This window comes from Ambystoma mexicanum, chromosome 1q (assembly GCF_040938575.1).
Source record: "Ambystoma mexicanum isolate Mex_15411 chromosome 1q, UKY_AmexF1_1, whole genome shotgun sequence".
Taxonomy (NCBI): Eukaryota; Metazoa; Chordata; class Amphibia; order Caudata; family Ambystomatidae; genus Ambystoma; species Ambystoma mexicanum.
This window is the reverse complement of record NC_090922.1, coordinates 1,254,295,232-1,254,311,528: the sequence shown is the minus strand read 5'-3', so window position 1 is coordinate 1,254,311,528 and position 16,297 is coordinate 1,254,295,232. Positions and strand designations below refer to the sequence as shown.

Below are 16,297 nucleotides of genomic sequence, written 5' to 3'. Positions count from 1 at the left end.
ACCTGAAGGCTGACTCTCTAACCCAGTGCTGCTCCAAGTTGGTTTGGCAAATGTTTGCAAAGAAGCTGCCTGTAAATTCAGCTCAAGCCACACTAGCACTCACCCAAGCGTCGGTTCCTTATAAAAAGGAAAAAAAAGCACCTCTAAAAAATAAGAAATAAACACACACCCAATTTTCCTGCTCCAGTCTCCTCGACCCCTTGGAAGGCAGAGGGCGATGTTGGTTGCAGCCCTTACCTTCTCCGGCTGGTGGCCTACAAGTGCAGGAAAGAAGCAGGCCCAGTAACAGCAACTGAGGCCCCCAACCCAGCACAGCGCAGGCAGGCATCAGCTGAAGGCTGATTCTCTACCCCATTGGTGCTCCAAGTTGGTTTGGCAAACGTTTGCAAAGAAGCCGCCCGTAAATTCAGATCAAACCACACTAGCACTCACCCAAGCGTCGGGAAGGCGGAGGGCAATGTCAGCTGAGGGCCTCACCTTCTCCGGCGGGTGGCCTACACGTCCAGGAAAGAAGCAAGCCCAGGAACAGCAGCTGAGGCCCCCAGCCCAGCCCAGCCCAGCCCAGCCCAGCCCAGCCCTGCCCAGGTCAGGCATCAGCTGAAGGCCGACTCCCTGCACATGGGAAGGACCGAGGCCAGACCCTGGGCTCCTGGGCTCCTGGGCCCCTAGGCTGAAGGCTCGCCTCGGCTCGACCAGCGCTCGATCAGGCTCGATCAGGCGAGATTATTAGGTAGAAGGGGGCCCAGCTGGGACTTCTAGGAAGCTTAGGGTGACCGCCACTTCTTCCCCATCCAGAGGCCTGGCTATGGAGACGAGAGGCATGATGTGGCCTCCCTTCCTGCCTCTTGAAGGCCCCTCTCCCCCCGTGAGCAGTTCCCGCTCCAAGTGTCCCCCTGTCTCCCAAGGTGCACTCTACCTCTAGACCCCACATATGCAGATGAGACCCATCCACTTCCCTCCACTAGCTGTAGGGGGCCTTGCGTGTCCACGTTTCAATGGCAGGGAAAGGGCCCACTCGAGAGAAAACAGAAAGACGCTGAAGGAGCTTTGGCAGGGACACGAGCTGCTCTTTTTTGCTCCATCCGAGCCGACAAGCTGCCGTCGATTCAGCCTCCCGCTGCTGGAGTGTGCTGCTCCAAGTTAGTTTGGCGAAAACGTGTTCGCTACTGACGGGGGTCTGTATTGGAGCAAGGGCTGCTGGCTGCCCCTTTGCCTTTTTCACGCGCTGTGTTTGTTAAAATTAAAAGGAGAATGGAGGAAAATGATAGCTCAAGGCGGAGAAGACGAACGCCACCTATCGGGGACAGAGTAGCAAAATGCCTACAGCACCTGGTATTCCCAGGCGGTCTCCCATCCAAGTACTAACCAGGCCCGACCCTGCTTAGCTTCCGAGATCGTACGAGATCGGGCGCATTCAGGGTGGTATGGCCGTAGGCGAGGACTGCGCCGATTCCGAGCCTCTTGTGCTGTGTCAGCTCGGCATCCACCCCCCTCTTGCAATGCTGAACGCTGTCCTCGGCAGTGTGTTTCTGCTCTAAGAGTGTGCCGATTCCGAGCCTCTTGTGCTGTGTCGGCTCTGACGTCCCCACCCCTCTTGCAATGCTGAACGCTGTCCTCGGCAGTGTGTTTCTGCACTAAGAGTCAGCCGATTCCGAGCCTCTTGTGCTGTGTCGGCTCTGACGTCCACACCCCTCTTGCAATGCTGAACGCTGTCCTCGGCAGTGTGTTTCTGCTCTAAGAGTCAGCCGATTCCGAGCCTCTTGTGCTGTGTCGGCTCTGAAGTCCACACCCCTCTTGCAATGCTGAACGCTGTCCTCTGCAGTGTGCTGCTGCTCTTTTTTTGCCTCAAGCTCAGGAGCCACAGCTGCCGGCTTGGAAAAGCAACGAGCAGCTCCATGCACCCACTTTTGAAATACCCGCTTGCCTATTCATGTTTGCAAAGAAACTGCCTGTAAATTCAGCTCAAGCCACACTAGCACTCACTCTACCAAGCGTCAGTTCCTTACAAAAATAAAAATAAATCTCTAAAAGAAAGAAATAAACACACACACACACACACAATTTTCCTGCTGGGGTCTCCTCGACTCTTTGGAAGGCAGAGGTCGACGTGGGTTAAGGCCCTTCCTTACCTTCTCTGCTGGTGGTCTACGAGTGCAGGAAAGAAGCAGGCCCAGTAACAGCAACCGAGGCCCCCAGCCCAGCCCAGCCCATGCAGGGAACACCTGAAGGCTGACTCTCTAACCCAGTGCTGCTCCAAGTTGGTTTGGCAAAAGTTTGCAAAGAAGCTGCCTGTAAATTCAGCTCAAGCCACACTAGCACTCACCCAAGCGTCGGGTCCTTATAAAAAGGAAAAAAAGCACCTCTAAAAAATAAGAAATAAACACACACACAATTTTCCTGCTCCGGTCTCCTCGACTCCTTGGAAGGCAGAGGGCGATGTTGGTTGCGGCCCTTACCTTCTCCGGCTGGTGGCCTACAAGTGCAGGAAAGAAGCAGGCCCAGTAACAGCAACTGAGGCCCCCAACCCAGCACAGCCCAGGCAGGCATCAGCTGAAGGCTGATTCTCTAACCCAGTGGTGCTCCAAGTTGGTTTGGCAAACGTTTGCAAAGAAGCCGCCCGTAAATTCAGATCAAACCACACTAGCACTCACCCAAGCGTCGGTTCCTTATAAAAAGGGGGAAAAAAGCACCTCTAAAAAATAAGAAATAAACACACACACAATTTTCCTGCTCCGGTCTCCTCGACTCCTTGGAAGGCAAAGGGCGATGTTGGTTGAGGCCCTTACCTTCTCCGGCTGGTGGCCTACAAGTTCAGGAAAGAAGCAGGCCCAGTAACAGCAACTGAGGCCCCCAGCCCAGCCTAGCCCATGCAGGGAACACCTGAAGGCTGACTCTCTAACCCAGTGCTGCTCCAAGTTGGTTTGGCAAATGTTTGCAAAGAAGCTGCCTGTAAATTCAGCTCAAGCCACACTAGCACTCACCCAAGCGTCGGTTCCTTATAAAAAGGAAAAAAAAGCACCTCTAAAAAATAAGAAATAAACACACACCCAATTTTCCTGCTCCAGTCTCCTCGACCCCTTGGAAGGCAGAGGGCGATGTTGGTTGCAGCCCTTACCTTCTCCGGCTGGTGGCCTACAAGTGCAGGAAAGAAGCAGGCCCAGTAACAGCAACTGAGGCCCCCAACCCAGCACAGCGCAGGCAGGCATCAGCTGAAGGCTGATTCTCTACCCCATTGGTGCTCCAAGTTGGTTTGGCAAACGTTTGCAAAGAAGCCGCCCGTAAATTCAGATCAAACCACACTAGCACTCACCCAAGCGTCGGGAAGGCGGAGGGCAATGTCAGCTGAGGGCCTCACCTTCTCCGGCGGGTGGCCTACACGTCCAGGAAAGAAGCAAGCCCAGGAACAGCAGCTGAGGCCCCCAGCCCAGCCCAGCCCAGCCCAGCCCTGCCCAGGTCAGGCATCAGCTGAAGGCCGACTCCCTGCACATGGGAAGGACCGAGGCCAGACCCTGGGCTCCTGGGCTCCTGGGCCCCTAGGCTGAAGGCTCGCCTCGGCTCGACCAGCGCTCGATCAGGCTCGATCAGGCGAGATTATTAGGTAGCATGGGGCCCAGCTGGGACTTCTAGGAAGCTTAGGGTGACCGCCACTTCTTCCCCATCCAGAGGCCTGGCTATGGAGACGAGAGGCATGATGTGGCCTCCCTTCCTGCCTCTTGAAGGCCCCTCTCCCCCCGTGAGCAGTTCCCGCTCCAAGTGTCCCCCTGTCTCCCAAGGTGCACTCTACCTCTAGACCCCACATATGCAGATGAGACCCATCCACTTCCCTCCACTAGCTGTAGGGGGCCTTGCGTGTCCACGTTTCAATGGCAGGGAAAGGGCCCACTCGAGAGAAAACAGAAAGACGCTGAAGGAGCTTTGGCAGGGACACGAGCTGCTCTTTTTTGCTCCATCCGAGCCGACAAGCTGCCGTCGATTCAGCCTCCCGCTGCTGGAGTGTGCTGCTCCAAGTTAGTTTGGCGAAAACGTGTTCGCTACTGACGGGGGTCTGTATTGGAGCAAGGGCTGCTGGCTGCCCCTTTGCCTTTTTCACGCGCTGTGTTTGTTAAAATTAAAAGGAGAATGGAGGAAAATGATAGCTCAAGGCGGAGAAGACGAACGCCACCTATCGGGGACAGAGTAGCAAAATGCCTACAGCACCTGGTATTCCCAGGCGGTCTCCCATCCAAGTACTAACCAGGCCCGACCCTGCTTAGCTTCCGAGATCGGACGAGATCGGGCGCATTCAGGGTGGTATGGCCGTAGGCGAGGAGTGCGCCGATTCCGAGCCTCTTGTGCTGTGTCAGCTCGGCATCCACCCCCCTCTTGCAATGCTGAACGCTGTCCTCGGCAGTGTGTTTCTGCTCTAAGAGTGTGCCGATTCCGAGCCTCTTGTGCTGTGTCGGCTCTGACGTCCCCACCCCTCTTGCAATGCTGAACGCTGTCCTCGGCAGTGTGTTTCTGCACTAAGAGTCAGCCGATTCCGAGCCTCTTGTGCTGTGTCGGCTGTGACGTCCCCACCCCTCTTGCAATGCTGAACGCTGTCCTCGGCAGTGTGTTTCTGCACTAAGAGTCAGCCGATTCCGAGCCTCTTGTGCTGTGTCGGCTCTGACGTCCACACCCCTCTTGCAATGCTGAACGCTGTCCTCGGCAGTGTGTTTCTGCTCTAAGAGTCAGCCGATTCCGAGCCTCTTGTGCTGTGTCGGCTCTGAAGTCCACACCCCTCTTGCAATGCTGAACGCTGTCCTCTGCAGTGTGCTGCTGCTCTTTTTTTGCCTCAAGCTCAGGAGCCACAGCTGCCGGCTTGGAAAAGCAACGAGCAGCTTCATGCACCCACTTTTGAAATACCCGCTTGCCTATTCATGTTTGCAAAGAAACTGCCTGTAAATTCAGCTCAAGCCACACTAGCACTCACTCTACCAAGCGTCAGTTCCTTACAAAAATAAAAATAAATCTCTAAAAGAAAGAAATAAACACACACACACACACACAATTTTCCTGCTGGGGTCTCCTCGACTCTTTGGAAGGCAGAGGTCGACGTGGGTTAAGGCCCTTCCTTACCTTCTCTGCTGGTGGTCTACGAGTGCAGGAAAGAAGCAGGCCCAGTAACAGCAACCGAGGCCCCCAGCCCAGCCCAGCCCATGCAGGGAACACCTGAAGGCTGACTCTCTAACCCAGTGCTGCTCCAAGTTGGTTTGGCAAAAGTTTGCAAAGAAGCTGCCTGTAAATTCAGCTCAAGCCACACTAGCACTCACCCAAGCGTCGGGTCCTTATAAAAAGGAAAAAAAGCACCTCTAAAAAATAAGAAATAAACACACACACAATTTTCCTGCTCCGGTCTCCTCGACTCCTTGGAAGGCAGAGGGCGATGTTGGTTGCGGCCCTTACCTTCTCCGGCTGGTGGCCTACAAGTGCAGGAAAGAAGCAGGCCCAGTAACAGCAACTGAGGCCCCCAACCCAGCACAGCCCAGGCAGGCATCAGCTGAAGGCTGATTCTCTAACCCAGTGGTGCTCCAAGTTGGTTTGGCAAACGTTTGCAAAGAAGCCGCCCGTAAATTCAGATCAAACCACACTAGCACTCACCCAAGCGTCGGTTCCTTATAAAAAGGGGGAAAAAAGCACCTCTAAAAAATAAGAAATAAACACACACACAATTTTCCTGCTCCGGTCTCCTCGACTCCTTGGAAGGCAAAGGGCGATGTTGGTTGAGGCCCTTACCTTCTCCGGCTGGTGGCCTACAAGTTCAGGAAAGAAGCAGGCCCAGTAACAGCAACTGAGGCCCCCAGCCCAGCCTAGCCCATGCAGGGAACACCTGAAGGCTGACTCTCTAACCCAGTGCTGCTCCAAGTTGGTTTGGCAAATGTTTGCAAAGAAGCTGCCTGTAAATTCAGCTCAAGCCACACTAGCACTCACCCAAGCGTCGGTTCCTTATAAAAAGGAAAAAAAAGCACCTCTAAAAAATAAGAAATAAACACACACCCAATTTTCCTGCTCCAGTCTCCTCGACCCCTTGGAAGGCAGAGGGCGATGTTGGTTGCAGCCCTTACCTTCTCCGGCTGGTGGCCTACAAGTGCAGGAAAGAAGCAGGCCCAGTAACAGCAACTGAGGCCCCCAACCCAGCACAGCGCAGGCAGGCATCAGCTGAAGGCTGATTCTCTACCCCATTGGTGCTCCAAGTTGGTTTGGCAAACGTTTGCAAAGAAGCCGCCCGTAAATTCAGATCAAACCACACTAGCACTCACCCAAGCGTCGGGAAGGCGGAGGGCAATGTCAGCTGAGGGCCTCACCTTCTCCGGCGGGTGGCCTACACGTCCAAGAAAGAAGCAAGCCCAGGAACAGCAGCTGAGGCCCCCAGCCCAGCCCAGCCCAGCCCAGCCCAGCCCTGCCCAGGTCAGGCATCAGCTGAAGGCCGACTCCCTGCACATGGGAAGGACCGAGGCCAGACCCTGGGCTCCTGGGCTCCTGGGCCCCTAGGCTGAAGGCTCGCCTCGGCTCGACCAGCGCTCGATCAGGCTCGATCAGGCGAGATTATTAGGTAGCATGGGGCCCAGCTGGGACTTCTAGGAAGCTTAGGGTGACCGCCACTTCTTCCCCATCCAGAGGCCTGGCTATGGAGACGAGAGGCATGATGTGGCCTCCCTTCCTGCCTCTTGAAGGCCCCTCTCCCCCCGTGAGCAGTTCCCGCTCCAAGTGTCCCCCTGTCTCCCAAGGTGCACTCTACCTCTAGACCCCACATATGCAGATGAGACCCATCCACTTCCCTCCACTAGCTGTAGGGGGCCTTGCGTGTCCACGTTTCAATGGCAGGGAAAGGGCCCACTCGAGAGAAAACAGAAAGACGCTGAAGGAGCTTTGGCAGGGACACGAGCTGCTCTTTTTTGCTCCATCCGAGCCGACAAGCTGCCGTCGATTCAGCCTCCCGCTGCTGGAGTGTGCTGCTCCAAGTTAGTTTGGCGAAAACGTGTTCGCTACTGACGGGGGTCTGTATTGGAGCAAGGGCTGCTGGCTGCCCCTTTGCCTTTTTCACGCGCTGTGTTTGTTAAAATTAAAAGGAGAATGGAGGAAAATGATAGCTCAAGGCGGAGAAGACGAACGCCACCTATCGGGGACAGAGTAGCAAAATGCCTACAGCACCTGGTATTCCCAGGCGGTCTCCCATCCAAGTACTAACCAGGCCCGACCCTGCTTAGCTTCCGAGATCGGACGAGATCGGGCGCATTCAGGGTGGTATGGCCGTAGGCGAGGAGTGCGCCGATTCCGAGCCTCTTGTGCTGTGTCAGCTCGGCATCCACCCCCCTCTTGCAATGCTGAACGCTGTCCTCGGCAGTGTGTTTCTGCTCTAAGAGTGTGCCGATTCCGAGCCTCTTGTGCTGTGTCGGCTCTGACGTCCCCACCCCTCTTGCAATGCTGAACGCTGTCCTCGGCAGTGTGTTTCTGCACTAAGAGTCAGCCGATTCCGAGCCTCTTGTGCTGTGTCGGCTGTGACGTCCCCACCCCTCTTGCAATGCTGAACGCTGTCCTCGGCAGTGTGTTTCTGCACTAAGAGTCAGCCGATTCCGAGCCTCTTGTGCTGTGTCGGCTCTGACGTCCACACCCCTCTTGCAATGCTGAACGCTGTCCTCGGCAGTGTGTTTCTGCTCTAAGAGTCAGCCGATTCCGAGCCTCTTGTGCTGTGTCGGCTCTGAAGTCCACACCCCTCTTGCAATGCTGAACGCTGTCCTCTGCAGTGTGCTGCTGCTCTTTTTTTGCCTCAAGCTCAGGAGCCACAGCTGCCGGCTTGGAAAAGCAACGAGCAGCTTCATGCACCCACTTTTGAAATACCCGCTTGCCTATTCATGTTTGCAAAGAAACTGCCTGTAAATTCAGCTCAAGCCACACTAGCACTCACTCTACCAAGCGTCAGTTCCTTACAAAAATAAAAATAAATCTCTAAAAGAAAGAAATAAACACACACACACACACACAATTTTCCTGCTGGGGTCTCCTCGACTCTTTGGAAGGCAGAGGTCGACGTGGGTTAAGGCCCTTCCTTACCTTCTCTGCTGGTGGTCTACGAGTGCAGGAAAGAAGCAGGCCCAGTAACAGCAACCGAGGCCCCCAGCCCAGCCCAGCCCATGCAGGGAACACCTGAAGGCTGACTCTCTAACCCAGTGCTGCTCCAAGTTGGTTTGGCAAAAGTTTGCAAAGAAGCTGCCTGTAAATTCAGCTCAAGCCACACTAGCACTCACCCAAGCGTCGGGTCCTTATAAAAAGGAAAAAAAGCACCTCTAAAAAATAAGAAATAAACACACACACAATTTTCCTGCTCCGGTCTCCTCGACTCCTTGGAAGGCAGAGGGCGATGTTGGTTGCGGCCCTTACCTTCTCCGGCTGGTGGCCTACAAGTGCAGGAAAGAAGCAGGCCCAGTAACAGCAACTGAGGCCCCCAACCCAGCACAGCCCAGGCAGGCATCAGCTGAAGGCTGATTCTCTAACCCAGTGGTGCTCCAAGTTGGTTTGGCAAACGTTTGCAAAGAAGCCGCCCGTAAATTCAGATCAAACCACACTAGCACTCACCCAAGCGTCGGTTCCTTATAAAAAGGGGGAAAAAAGCACCTCTAAAAAATAAGAAATAAACACACACACAATTTTCCTGCTCCGGTCTCCTCGACTCCTTGGAAGGCAAAGGGCGATGTTGGTTGAGGCCCTTACCTTCTCCGGCTGGTGGCCTACAAGTTCAGGAAAGAAGCAGGCCCAGTAACAGCAACTGAGGCCCCCAGCCCAGCCTAGCCCATGCAGGGAACACCTGAAGGCTGACTCTCTAACCCAGTGCTGCTCCAAGTTGGTTTGGCAAATGTTTGCAAAGAAGCTGCCTGTAAATTCAGCTCAAGCCACACTAGCACTCACCCAAGCGTCGGTTCCTTATAAAAAGGAAAAAAAAGCACCTCTAAAAAATAAGAAATAAACACACACCCAATTTTCCTGCTCCAGTCTCCTCGACCCCTTGGAAGGCAGAGGGCGATGTTGGTTGCAGCCCTTACCTTCTCCGGCTGGTGGCCTACAAGTGCAGGAAAGAAGCAGGCCCAGTAACAGCAACTGAGGCCCCCAACCCAGCACAGCGCAGGCAGGCATCAGCTGAAGGCTGATTCTCTACCCCATTGGTGCTCCAAGTTGGTTTGGCAAACGTTTGCAAAGAAGCCGCCCGTAAATTCAGATCAAACCACACTAGCACTCACCCAAGCGTCGGGAAGGCGGAGGGCAATGTCAGCTGAGGGCCTCACCTTCTCCGGCGGGTGGCCTACACGTCCAAGAAAGAAGCAAGCCCAGGAACAGCAGCTGAGGCCCCCAGCCCAGCCCAGCCCAGCCCAGCCCAGCCCTGCCCAGGTCAGGCATCAGCTGAAGGCCGACTCCCTGCACATGGGAAGGACCGAGGCCAGACCCTGGGCTCCTGGGCTCCTGGGCCCCTAGGCTGAAGGCTCGCCTCGGCTCGACCAGCGCTCGATCAGGCTCGATCAGGCGAGATTATTAGGTAGCATGGGGCCCAGCTGGGACTTCTAGGAAGCTTAGGGTGACCGCCACTTCTTCCCCATCCAGAGGCCTGGCTATGGAGACGAGAGGCATGATGTGGCCTCCCTTCCTGCCTCTTGAAGGCCCCTCTCCCCCCGTGAGCAGTTCCCGCTCCAAGTGTCCCCCTGTCTCCCAAGGTGCACTCTACCTCTAGACCCCACATATGCAGATGAGACCCATCCACTTCCCTCCACTAGCTGTAGGGGGCCTTGCGTGTCCACGTTTCAATGGCAGGGAAAGGGCCCACTCGAGAGAAAACAGAAAGACGCTGAAGGAGCTTTGGCAGGGACACGAGCTGCTCTTTTTTGCTCCATCCGAGCCGACAAGCTGCCGTCGATTCAGCCTCCCGCTGCTGGAGTGTGCTGCTCCAAGTTAGTTTGGCGAAAACGTGTTCGCTACTGACGGGGGTCTGTATTGGAGCAAGGGCTGCTGGCTGCCCCTTTGCCTTTTTCACGCGCTGTGTTTGTTAAAATTAAAAGGAGAATGGAGGAAAATGATAGCTCAAGGCGGAGAAGACGAACGCCACCTATCGGGGACAGAGTAGCAAAATGCCTACAGCACCTGGTATTCCCAGGCGGTCTCCCATCCAAGTACTAACCAGGCCCGACCCTGCTTAGCTTCCGAGATCGGACGAGATCGGGCGCATTCAGGGTGGTATGGCCGTAGGCGAGGAGTGCGCCGATTCCGAGCCTCTTGTGCTGTGTCAGCTCGGCATCCACCCCCCTCTTGCAATGCTGAACGCTGTCCTCGGCAGTGTGTTTCTGCTCTAAGAGTGTGCCGATTCCGAGCCTCTTGTGCTGTGTCGGCTCTGACGTCCCCACCCCTCTTGCAATGCTGAACGCTGTCCTCGGCAGTGTGTTTCTGCACTAAGAGTCAGCCGATTCCGAGCCTCTTGTGCTGTGTCGGCTGTGACGTCCCCACCCCTCTTGCAATGCTGAACGCTGTCCTCGGCAGTGTGTTTCTGCACTAAGAGTCAGCCGATTCCGAGCCTCTTGTGCTGTGTCGGCTCTGACGTCCACACCCCTCTTGCAATGCTGAACGCTGTCCTCGGCAGTGTGTTTCTGCTCTAAGAGTCAGCCGATTCCGAGCCTCTTGTGCTGTGTCGGCTCTGAAGTCCACACCCCTCTTGCAATGCTGAACGCTGTCCTCTGCAGTGTGCTGCTGCTCTTTTTTTGCCTCAAGCTCAGGAGCCACAGCTGCCGGCTTGGAAAAGCAACGAGCAGCTCCATGCACCCACTTTTGAAATACCCGCTTGCCTATTCATGTTTGCAAAGAAACTGCCTGTAAATTCAGCTCAAGCCACACTAGCACTCACTCTACCAAGCGTCAGTTCCTTACAAAAATAAAAATAAATCTCTAAAAGAAAGAAATAAACACACACACACACACACAATTTTCCTGCTGGGGTCTCCTCGACTCTTTGGAAGGCAGAGGTCGACGTGGGTTAAGGCCCTTCCTTACCTTCTCTGCTGGTGGTCTACGAGTGCAGGAAAGAAGCAGGCCCAGTAACAGCAACCGAGGCCCCCAGCCCAGCCCAGCCCATGCAGGGAACACCTGAAGGCTGACTCTCTAACCCAGTGCTGCTCCAAGTTGGTTTGGCAAAAGTTTGCAAAGAAGCTGCCTGTAAATTCAGCTCAAGCCACACTAGCACTCACCCAAGCGTCGGGTCCTTATAAAAAGGAAAAAAAGCACCTCTAAAAAATAAGAAATAAACACACACACAATTTTCCTGCTCCGGTCTCCTCGACTCCTTGGAAGGCAGAGGGCGATGTTGGTTGCGGCCCTTACCTTCTCCGGCTGGTGGCCTACAAGTGCAGGAAAGAAGCAGGCCCAGTAACAGCAACTGAGGCCCCCAACCCAGCACAGCCCAGGCAGGCATCAGCTGAAGGCTGATTCTCTAACCCAGTGGTGCTCCAAGTTGGTTTGGCAAACGTTTGCAAAGAAGCCGCCCGTAAATTCAGATCAAACCACACTAGCACTCACCCAAGCGTCGGTTCCTTATAAAAAGGGGGAAAAAAGCACCTCTAAAAAATAAGAAATAAACACACACACAATTTTCCTGCTCCGGTCTCCTCGACTCCTTGGAAGGCAAAGGGCGATGTTGGTTGAGGCCCTTACCTTCTCCGGCTGGTGGCCTACAAGTTCAGGAAAGAAGCAGGCCCAGTAACAGCAACTGAGGCCCCCAGCCCAGCCTAGCCCATGCAGGGAACACCTGAAGGCTGACTCTCTAACCCAGTGCTGCTCCAAGTTGGTTTGGCAAATGTTTGCAAAGAAGCTGCCTGTAAATTCAGCTCAAGCCACACTAGCACTCACCCAAGCGTCGGTTCCTTATAAAAAGGAAAAAAAAGCACCTCTAAAAAATAAGAAATAAACACACACCCAATTTTCCTGCTCCAGTCTCCTCGACCCCTTGGAAGGCAGAGGGCGATGTTGGTTGCAGCCCTTACCTTCTCCGGCTGGTGGCCTACAAGTGCAGGAAAGAAGCAGGCCCAGTAACAGCAACTGAGGCCCCCAACCCAGCACAGCGCAGGCAGGCATCAGCTGAAGGCTGATTCTCTACCCCATTGGTGCTCCAAGTTGGTTTGGCAAACGTTTGCAAAGAAGCCGCCCGTAAATTCAGATCAAACCACACTAGCACTCACCCAAGCGTCGGGAAGGCGGAGGGCAATGTCAGCTGAGGGCCTCACCTTCTCCGGCGGGTGGCCTACACGTCCAGGAAAGAAGCAAGCCCAGGAACAGCAGCTGAGGCCCCCAGCCCAGCCCAGCCCAGCCCAGCCCTGCCCAGGTCAGGCATCAGCTGAAGGCCGACTCCCTGCACATGGGAAGGACCGAGGCCAGACCCTGGGCTCCTGGGCTCCTGGGCCCCTAGGCTGAAGGCTCGACCAGCGCTCGATCAGGCTCGATCAGGCGAGATTATTAGGTAGCATGGGGCCCAGCTGGGACTTCTAGGAAGCTTAGGGTGACCGCCACTTCTTCCCCATCCAGAGGCCTGGCTATGGAGACGAGAGGCATGATGTGGCCTCCCTTCCTGCCTCTTGAAGGCCCCTCTCCCCCCGTGAGCAGTTCCCGCTCCAAGTGTCCCCCTGTCTCCCAAGGTGCACTCTACCTCTAGACCCCACATATGCAGATGAGACCCATCCACTTCCCTCCACTAGCTGTAGGGGGCCTTGCGTGTCCACGTTTCAATGGCAGGGAAAGGGCCCACTCGAGAGAAAACAGAAAGACGCTGAAGGAGCTTTGGCAGGGACACGAGCTGCTCTTTTTTGCTCCATCCGAGCCGACAAGCTGCCGTCGATTCAGCCTCCCGCTGCTGGAGTGTGCTGCTCCAAGTTAGTTTGGCGAAAACGTGTTCGCTACTGACGGGGGTCTGTATTGGAGCAAGGGCTGCTGGCTGCCCCTTTGCCTTTTTCACGCGCTGTGTTTGTTAAAATTAAAAGGAGAATGGAGGAAAATGATAGCTCAAGGCGGAGAAGACGAACGCCACCTATCGGGGACAGAGTAGCAAAATGCCTACAGCACCTGGTATTCCCAGGCGGTCTCCCATCCAAGTACTAACCAGGCCCGACCCTGCTTAGCTTCCGAGATCGGACGAGATCGGGCGCATTCAGGGTGGTATGGCCGTAGGCGAGGAGTGCGCCGATTCCGAGCCTCTTGTGCTGTGTCAGCTCGGCATCCACCCCCCTCTTGCAATGCTGAACGCTGTCCTCGGCAGTGTGTTTCTGCTCTAAGAGTGTGCCGATTCCGAGCCTCTTGTGCTGTGTCGGCTCTGACGTCCCCACCCCTCTTGCAATGCTGAACGCTGTCCTCGGCAGTGTTTCTGCACTAAGAGTCAGCCGATTCCGAGCCTCTTGTGCTGTGTCGGCTCTGACGTCCACACCCCTCTTGCAATGCTGAACGCTGTCCTCGGCAGTGTGTTTCTGCTCTAAGAGTCAGCCGATTCCGAGCCTCTTGTGCTGTGTCGGCTCTGAAGTCCACACCCCTCTTGCAATGCTGAACGCTGTCCTCTGCAGTGTGCTGCTGCTCTTTTTTTGCCTCAAGCTCAGGAGCCACAGCTGCCGGCTTGGAAAAGCAACGAGCAGCTCCATGCACCCACTTTTGAAATACCCGCTTGCCTATTCATGTTTGCAAAGAAACTGCCTGTAAATTCAGCTCAAGCCACACTAGCACTCACTCTACCAAGCGTCAGTTCCTTACAAAAATAAAAATAAATCTCTAAAAGAAAGAAATAAACACACACACACACACACAATTTTCCTGCTGGGGTCTCCTCGACTCTTTGGAAGGCAGAGGTCGACGTGGGTTAAGGCCCTTCCTTACCTTCTCTGCTGGTGGTCTACGAGTGCAGGAAAGAAGCAGGCCCAGTAACAGCAACCGAGGCCCCCAGCCCAGCCCAGCCCATGCAGGGAACACCTGAAGGCTGACTCTCTAACCCAGTGCTGCTCCAAGTTGGTTTGGCAAAAGTTTGCAAAGAAGCTGCCTGTAAATTCAGCTCAAGCCACACTAGCACTCACCCAAGCGTCGGGTCCTTATAAAAAGGAAAAAAAGCACCTCTAAAAAATAAGAAATAAACACACACACAATTTTCCTGCTCCGGTCTCCTCGACTCCTTGGAAGGCAGAGGGCGATGTTGGTTGCGGCCCTTACCTTCTCCGGCTGGTGGCCTACAAGTGCAGGAAAGAAGCAGGCCCAGTAACAGCAACTGAGGCCCCCAACCCAGCACAGCCCAGGCAGGCATCAGCTGAAGGCTGATTCTCTAACCCAGTGGTGCTCCAAGTTGGTTTGGCAAACGTTTGCAAAGAAGCCGCCCGTAAATTCAGATCAAACCACACTAGCACTCACCCAAGCGTCGGTTCCTTATAAAAAGGGGGAAAAAAGCACCTCTAAAAAATAAGAAATAAACACACACACAATTTTCCTGCTCCGGTCTCCTCGACTCCTTGGAAGGCAAAGGGCGATGTTGGTTGAGGCCCTTACCTTCTCCGGCTGGTGGCCTACAAGTTCAGGAAAGAAGCAGGCCCAGTAACAGCAACTGAGGCCCCCAGCCCAGCCTAGCCCATGCAGGGAACACCTGAAGGCTGACTCTCTAACCCAGTGCTGCTCCAAGTTGGTTTGGCAAATGTTTGCAAAGAAGCTGCCTGTAAATTCAGCTCAAGCCACACTAGCACTCACCCAAGCGTCGGTTCCTTATAAAAAGGAAAAAAAAGCACCTCTAAAAAATAAGAAATAAACACACACCCAATTTTCCTGCTCCAGTCTCCTCGACCCCTTGGAAGGCAGAGGGCGATGTTGGTTGCAGCCCTTACCTTCTCCGGCTGGTGGCCTACAAGTGCAGGAAAGAAGCAGGCCCAGTAACAGCAACTGAGGCCCCCAACCCAGCACAGCGCAGGCAGGCATCAGCTGAAGGCTGATTCTCTACCCCATTGGTGCTCCAAGTTGGTTTGGCAAACGTTTGCAAAGAAGCCGCCCGTAAATTCAGATCAAACCACACTAGCACTCACCCAAGCGTCGGGAAGGCGGAGGGCAATGTCAGCTGAGGGCCTCACCTTCTCCGGCGGGTGGCCTACACGTCCAGGAAAGAAGCAAGCCCAGGAACAGCAGCTGAGGCCCCCAGCCCAGCCCAGCCCAGCCCAGCCCAGCCCAGCCCTGCCCAGGTCAGGCATCAGCTGAAGGCCGACTCCCTGCACATGGGAAGGACCGAGGCCAGACCCTGGGCTCCTGGGCTCCTGGGCCCCTAGGCTGAAGGCTCGCCTCGGCTCGACCAGCGCTCGATCAGGCTCGATCAGGCGAGATTATTAGGTAGAAGGGGGCCCAGCTGGGACTTCTAGGAAGCTTAGGGTGACCGCCACTTCTTCCCCATCCAGAGGCCTGGCTATGGAGACGAGAGGCATGATGTGGCCTCCCTTCCTGCCTCTTGAAGGCCCCTCTCCCCCCGTGAGCAGTTCCCGCTCCAAGTGTCCCCCTGTCTCCCAAGGTGCACTCTACCTCTAGACCCCACATATGCAGATGAGACCCATCCACTTCCCTCCACTAGCTGTAGGGGGCCTTGCGTGTCCACGTTTCAATGGCAGGGAAAGGGCCCACTCGAGAGAAAACAGAAAGACGCTGAAGGAGCTTTGGCAGGGACACGAGCTGCTCTTTTTTGCTCCATCCGAGCCGACAAGCTGCCGTCGATTCAGCCTCCCGCTGCTGGAGTGTGCTGCTCCAAGTTAGTTTGGCGAAAACGTGTTCGCTACTGACGGGGGTCTGTATTGGAGCAAGGGCTGCTGGCTGCCCCTTTGCCTTTTTCACGCGCTGTGTTTGTTAAAATTAAAAGGAGAATGGAGGAAAATGATAGCTCAAGGCGGAGAAGACGAACGCCACCTATCGGGGACAGAGTAGCAAAATGCCTACAGCACCTGGTATTCCCAGGCGGTCTCCCATCCAAGTACTAACCAGGCCCGACCCTGCTTAGTTTCCGAGATCGTACGAGATCGGGCGCATTCAGGGTGGTATGGCCGTAGGCGAGGACTGCGCCGATTCCGAGCCTCTTGTGCTGTGTCAGCTCGGCATCCACCCCCCTCTTGCAATGCTGAACGCTGTCCTCGGCAGTGTGTTTCTGCTCTAAGAGTGTGCCGATTCCGAGCCTCTTGTGCTGTGTCGGCTCTGACGTCCCCACCCCTCTTGCAATGCTGAACGCTGTCCTCGGCAGTGTGTTTCTGCACTAAGAGTCAGCCGA

General features: G+C 55.1%; 6 non-coding genes across 6 annotated transcripts; all 6 read right to left on the bottom strand.

Annotated features, from left to right (window-relative positions):
* Window positions 1–1,317: 1,317 nt before the first annotated feature.
* LOC138564435 (5S ribosomal RNA) lies at window positions 1,318–1,436 on the bottom strand. Its single transcript, XR_011300383.1, has one exon. It is a non-coding gene; the product is annotated as a 5S ribosomal RNA (ribosomal RNA).
* A 2,749-nt stretch (window positions 1,437–4,185) lies between these two features.
* Window positions 4,186–4,304, bottom strand: LOC138563895 (5S ribosomal RNA). Its single transcript, XR_011299868.1, has one exon. It is a non-coding gene; the product is annotated as a 5S ribosomal RNA (ribosomal RNA).
* A 2,854-nt stretch (window positions 4,305–7,158) lies between these two features.
* On the bottom strand, window positions 7,159–7,277 carry LOC138563884 (5S ribosomal RNA). The gene has a single exon (XR_011299857.1). It is a non-coding gene; the product is annotated as a 5S ribosomal RNA (ribosomal RNA).
* Window positions 7,278–10,131: 2,854 nt separating this feature from the next.
* LOC138563872 (5S ribosomal RNA) lies at window positions 10,132–10,250 on the bottom strand. Its single transcript, XR_011299846.1, has one exon. It is a non-coding gene; the product is annotated as a 5S ribosomal RNA (ribosomal RNA).
* Window positions 10,251–13,089: 2,839 nt separating this feature from the next.
* LOC138563860 (5S ribosomal RNA) lies at window positions 13,090–13,208 on the bottom strand. Its single transcript, XR_011299834.1, has one exon. It is a non-coding gene; the product is annotated as a 5S ribosomal RNA (ribosomal RNA).
* A 2,757-nt stretch (window positions 13,209–15,965) lies between these two features.
* LOC138564564 (5S ribosomal RNA) lies at window positions 15,966–16,084 on the bottom strand. The gene has a single exon (XR_011300508.1). It is a non-coding gene; the product is annotated as a 5S ribosomal RNA (ribosomal RNA).
* Between the last annotated feature and the right edge of the window lie 213 nt (window positions 16,085–16,297).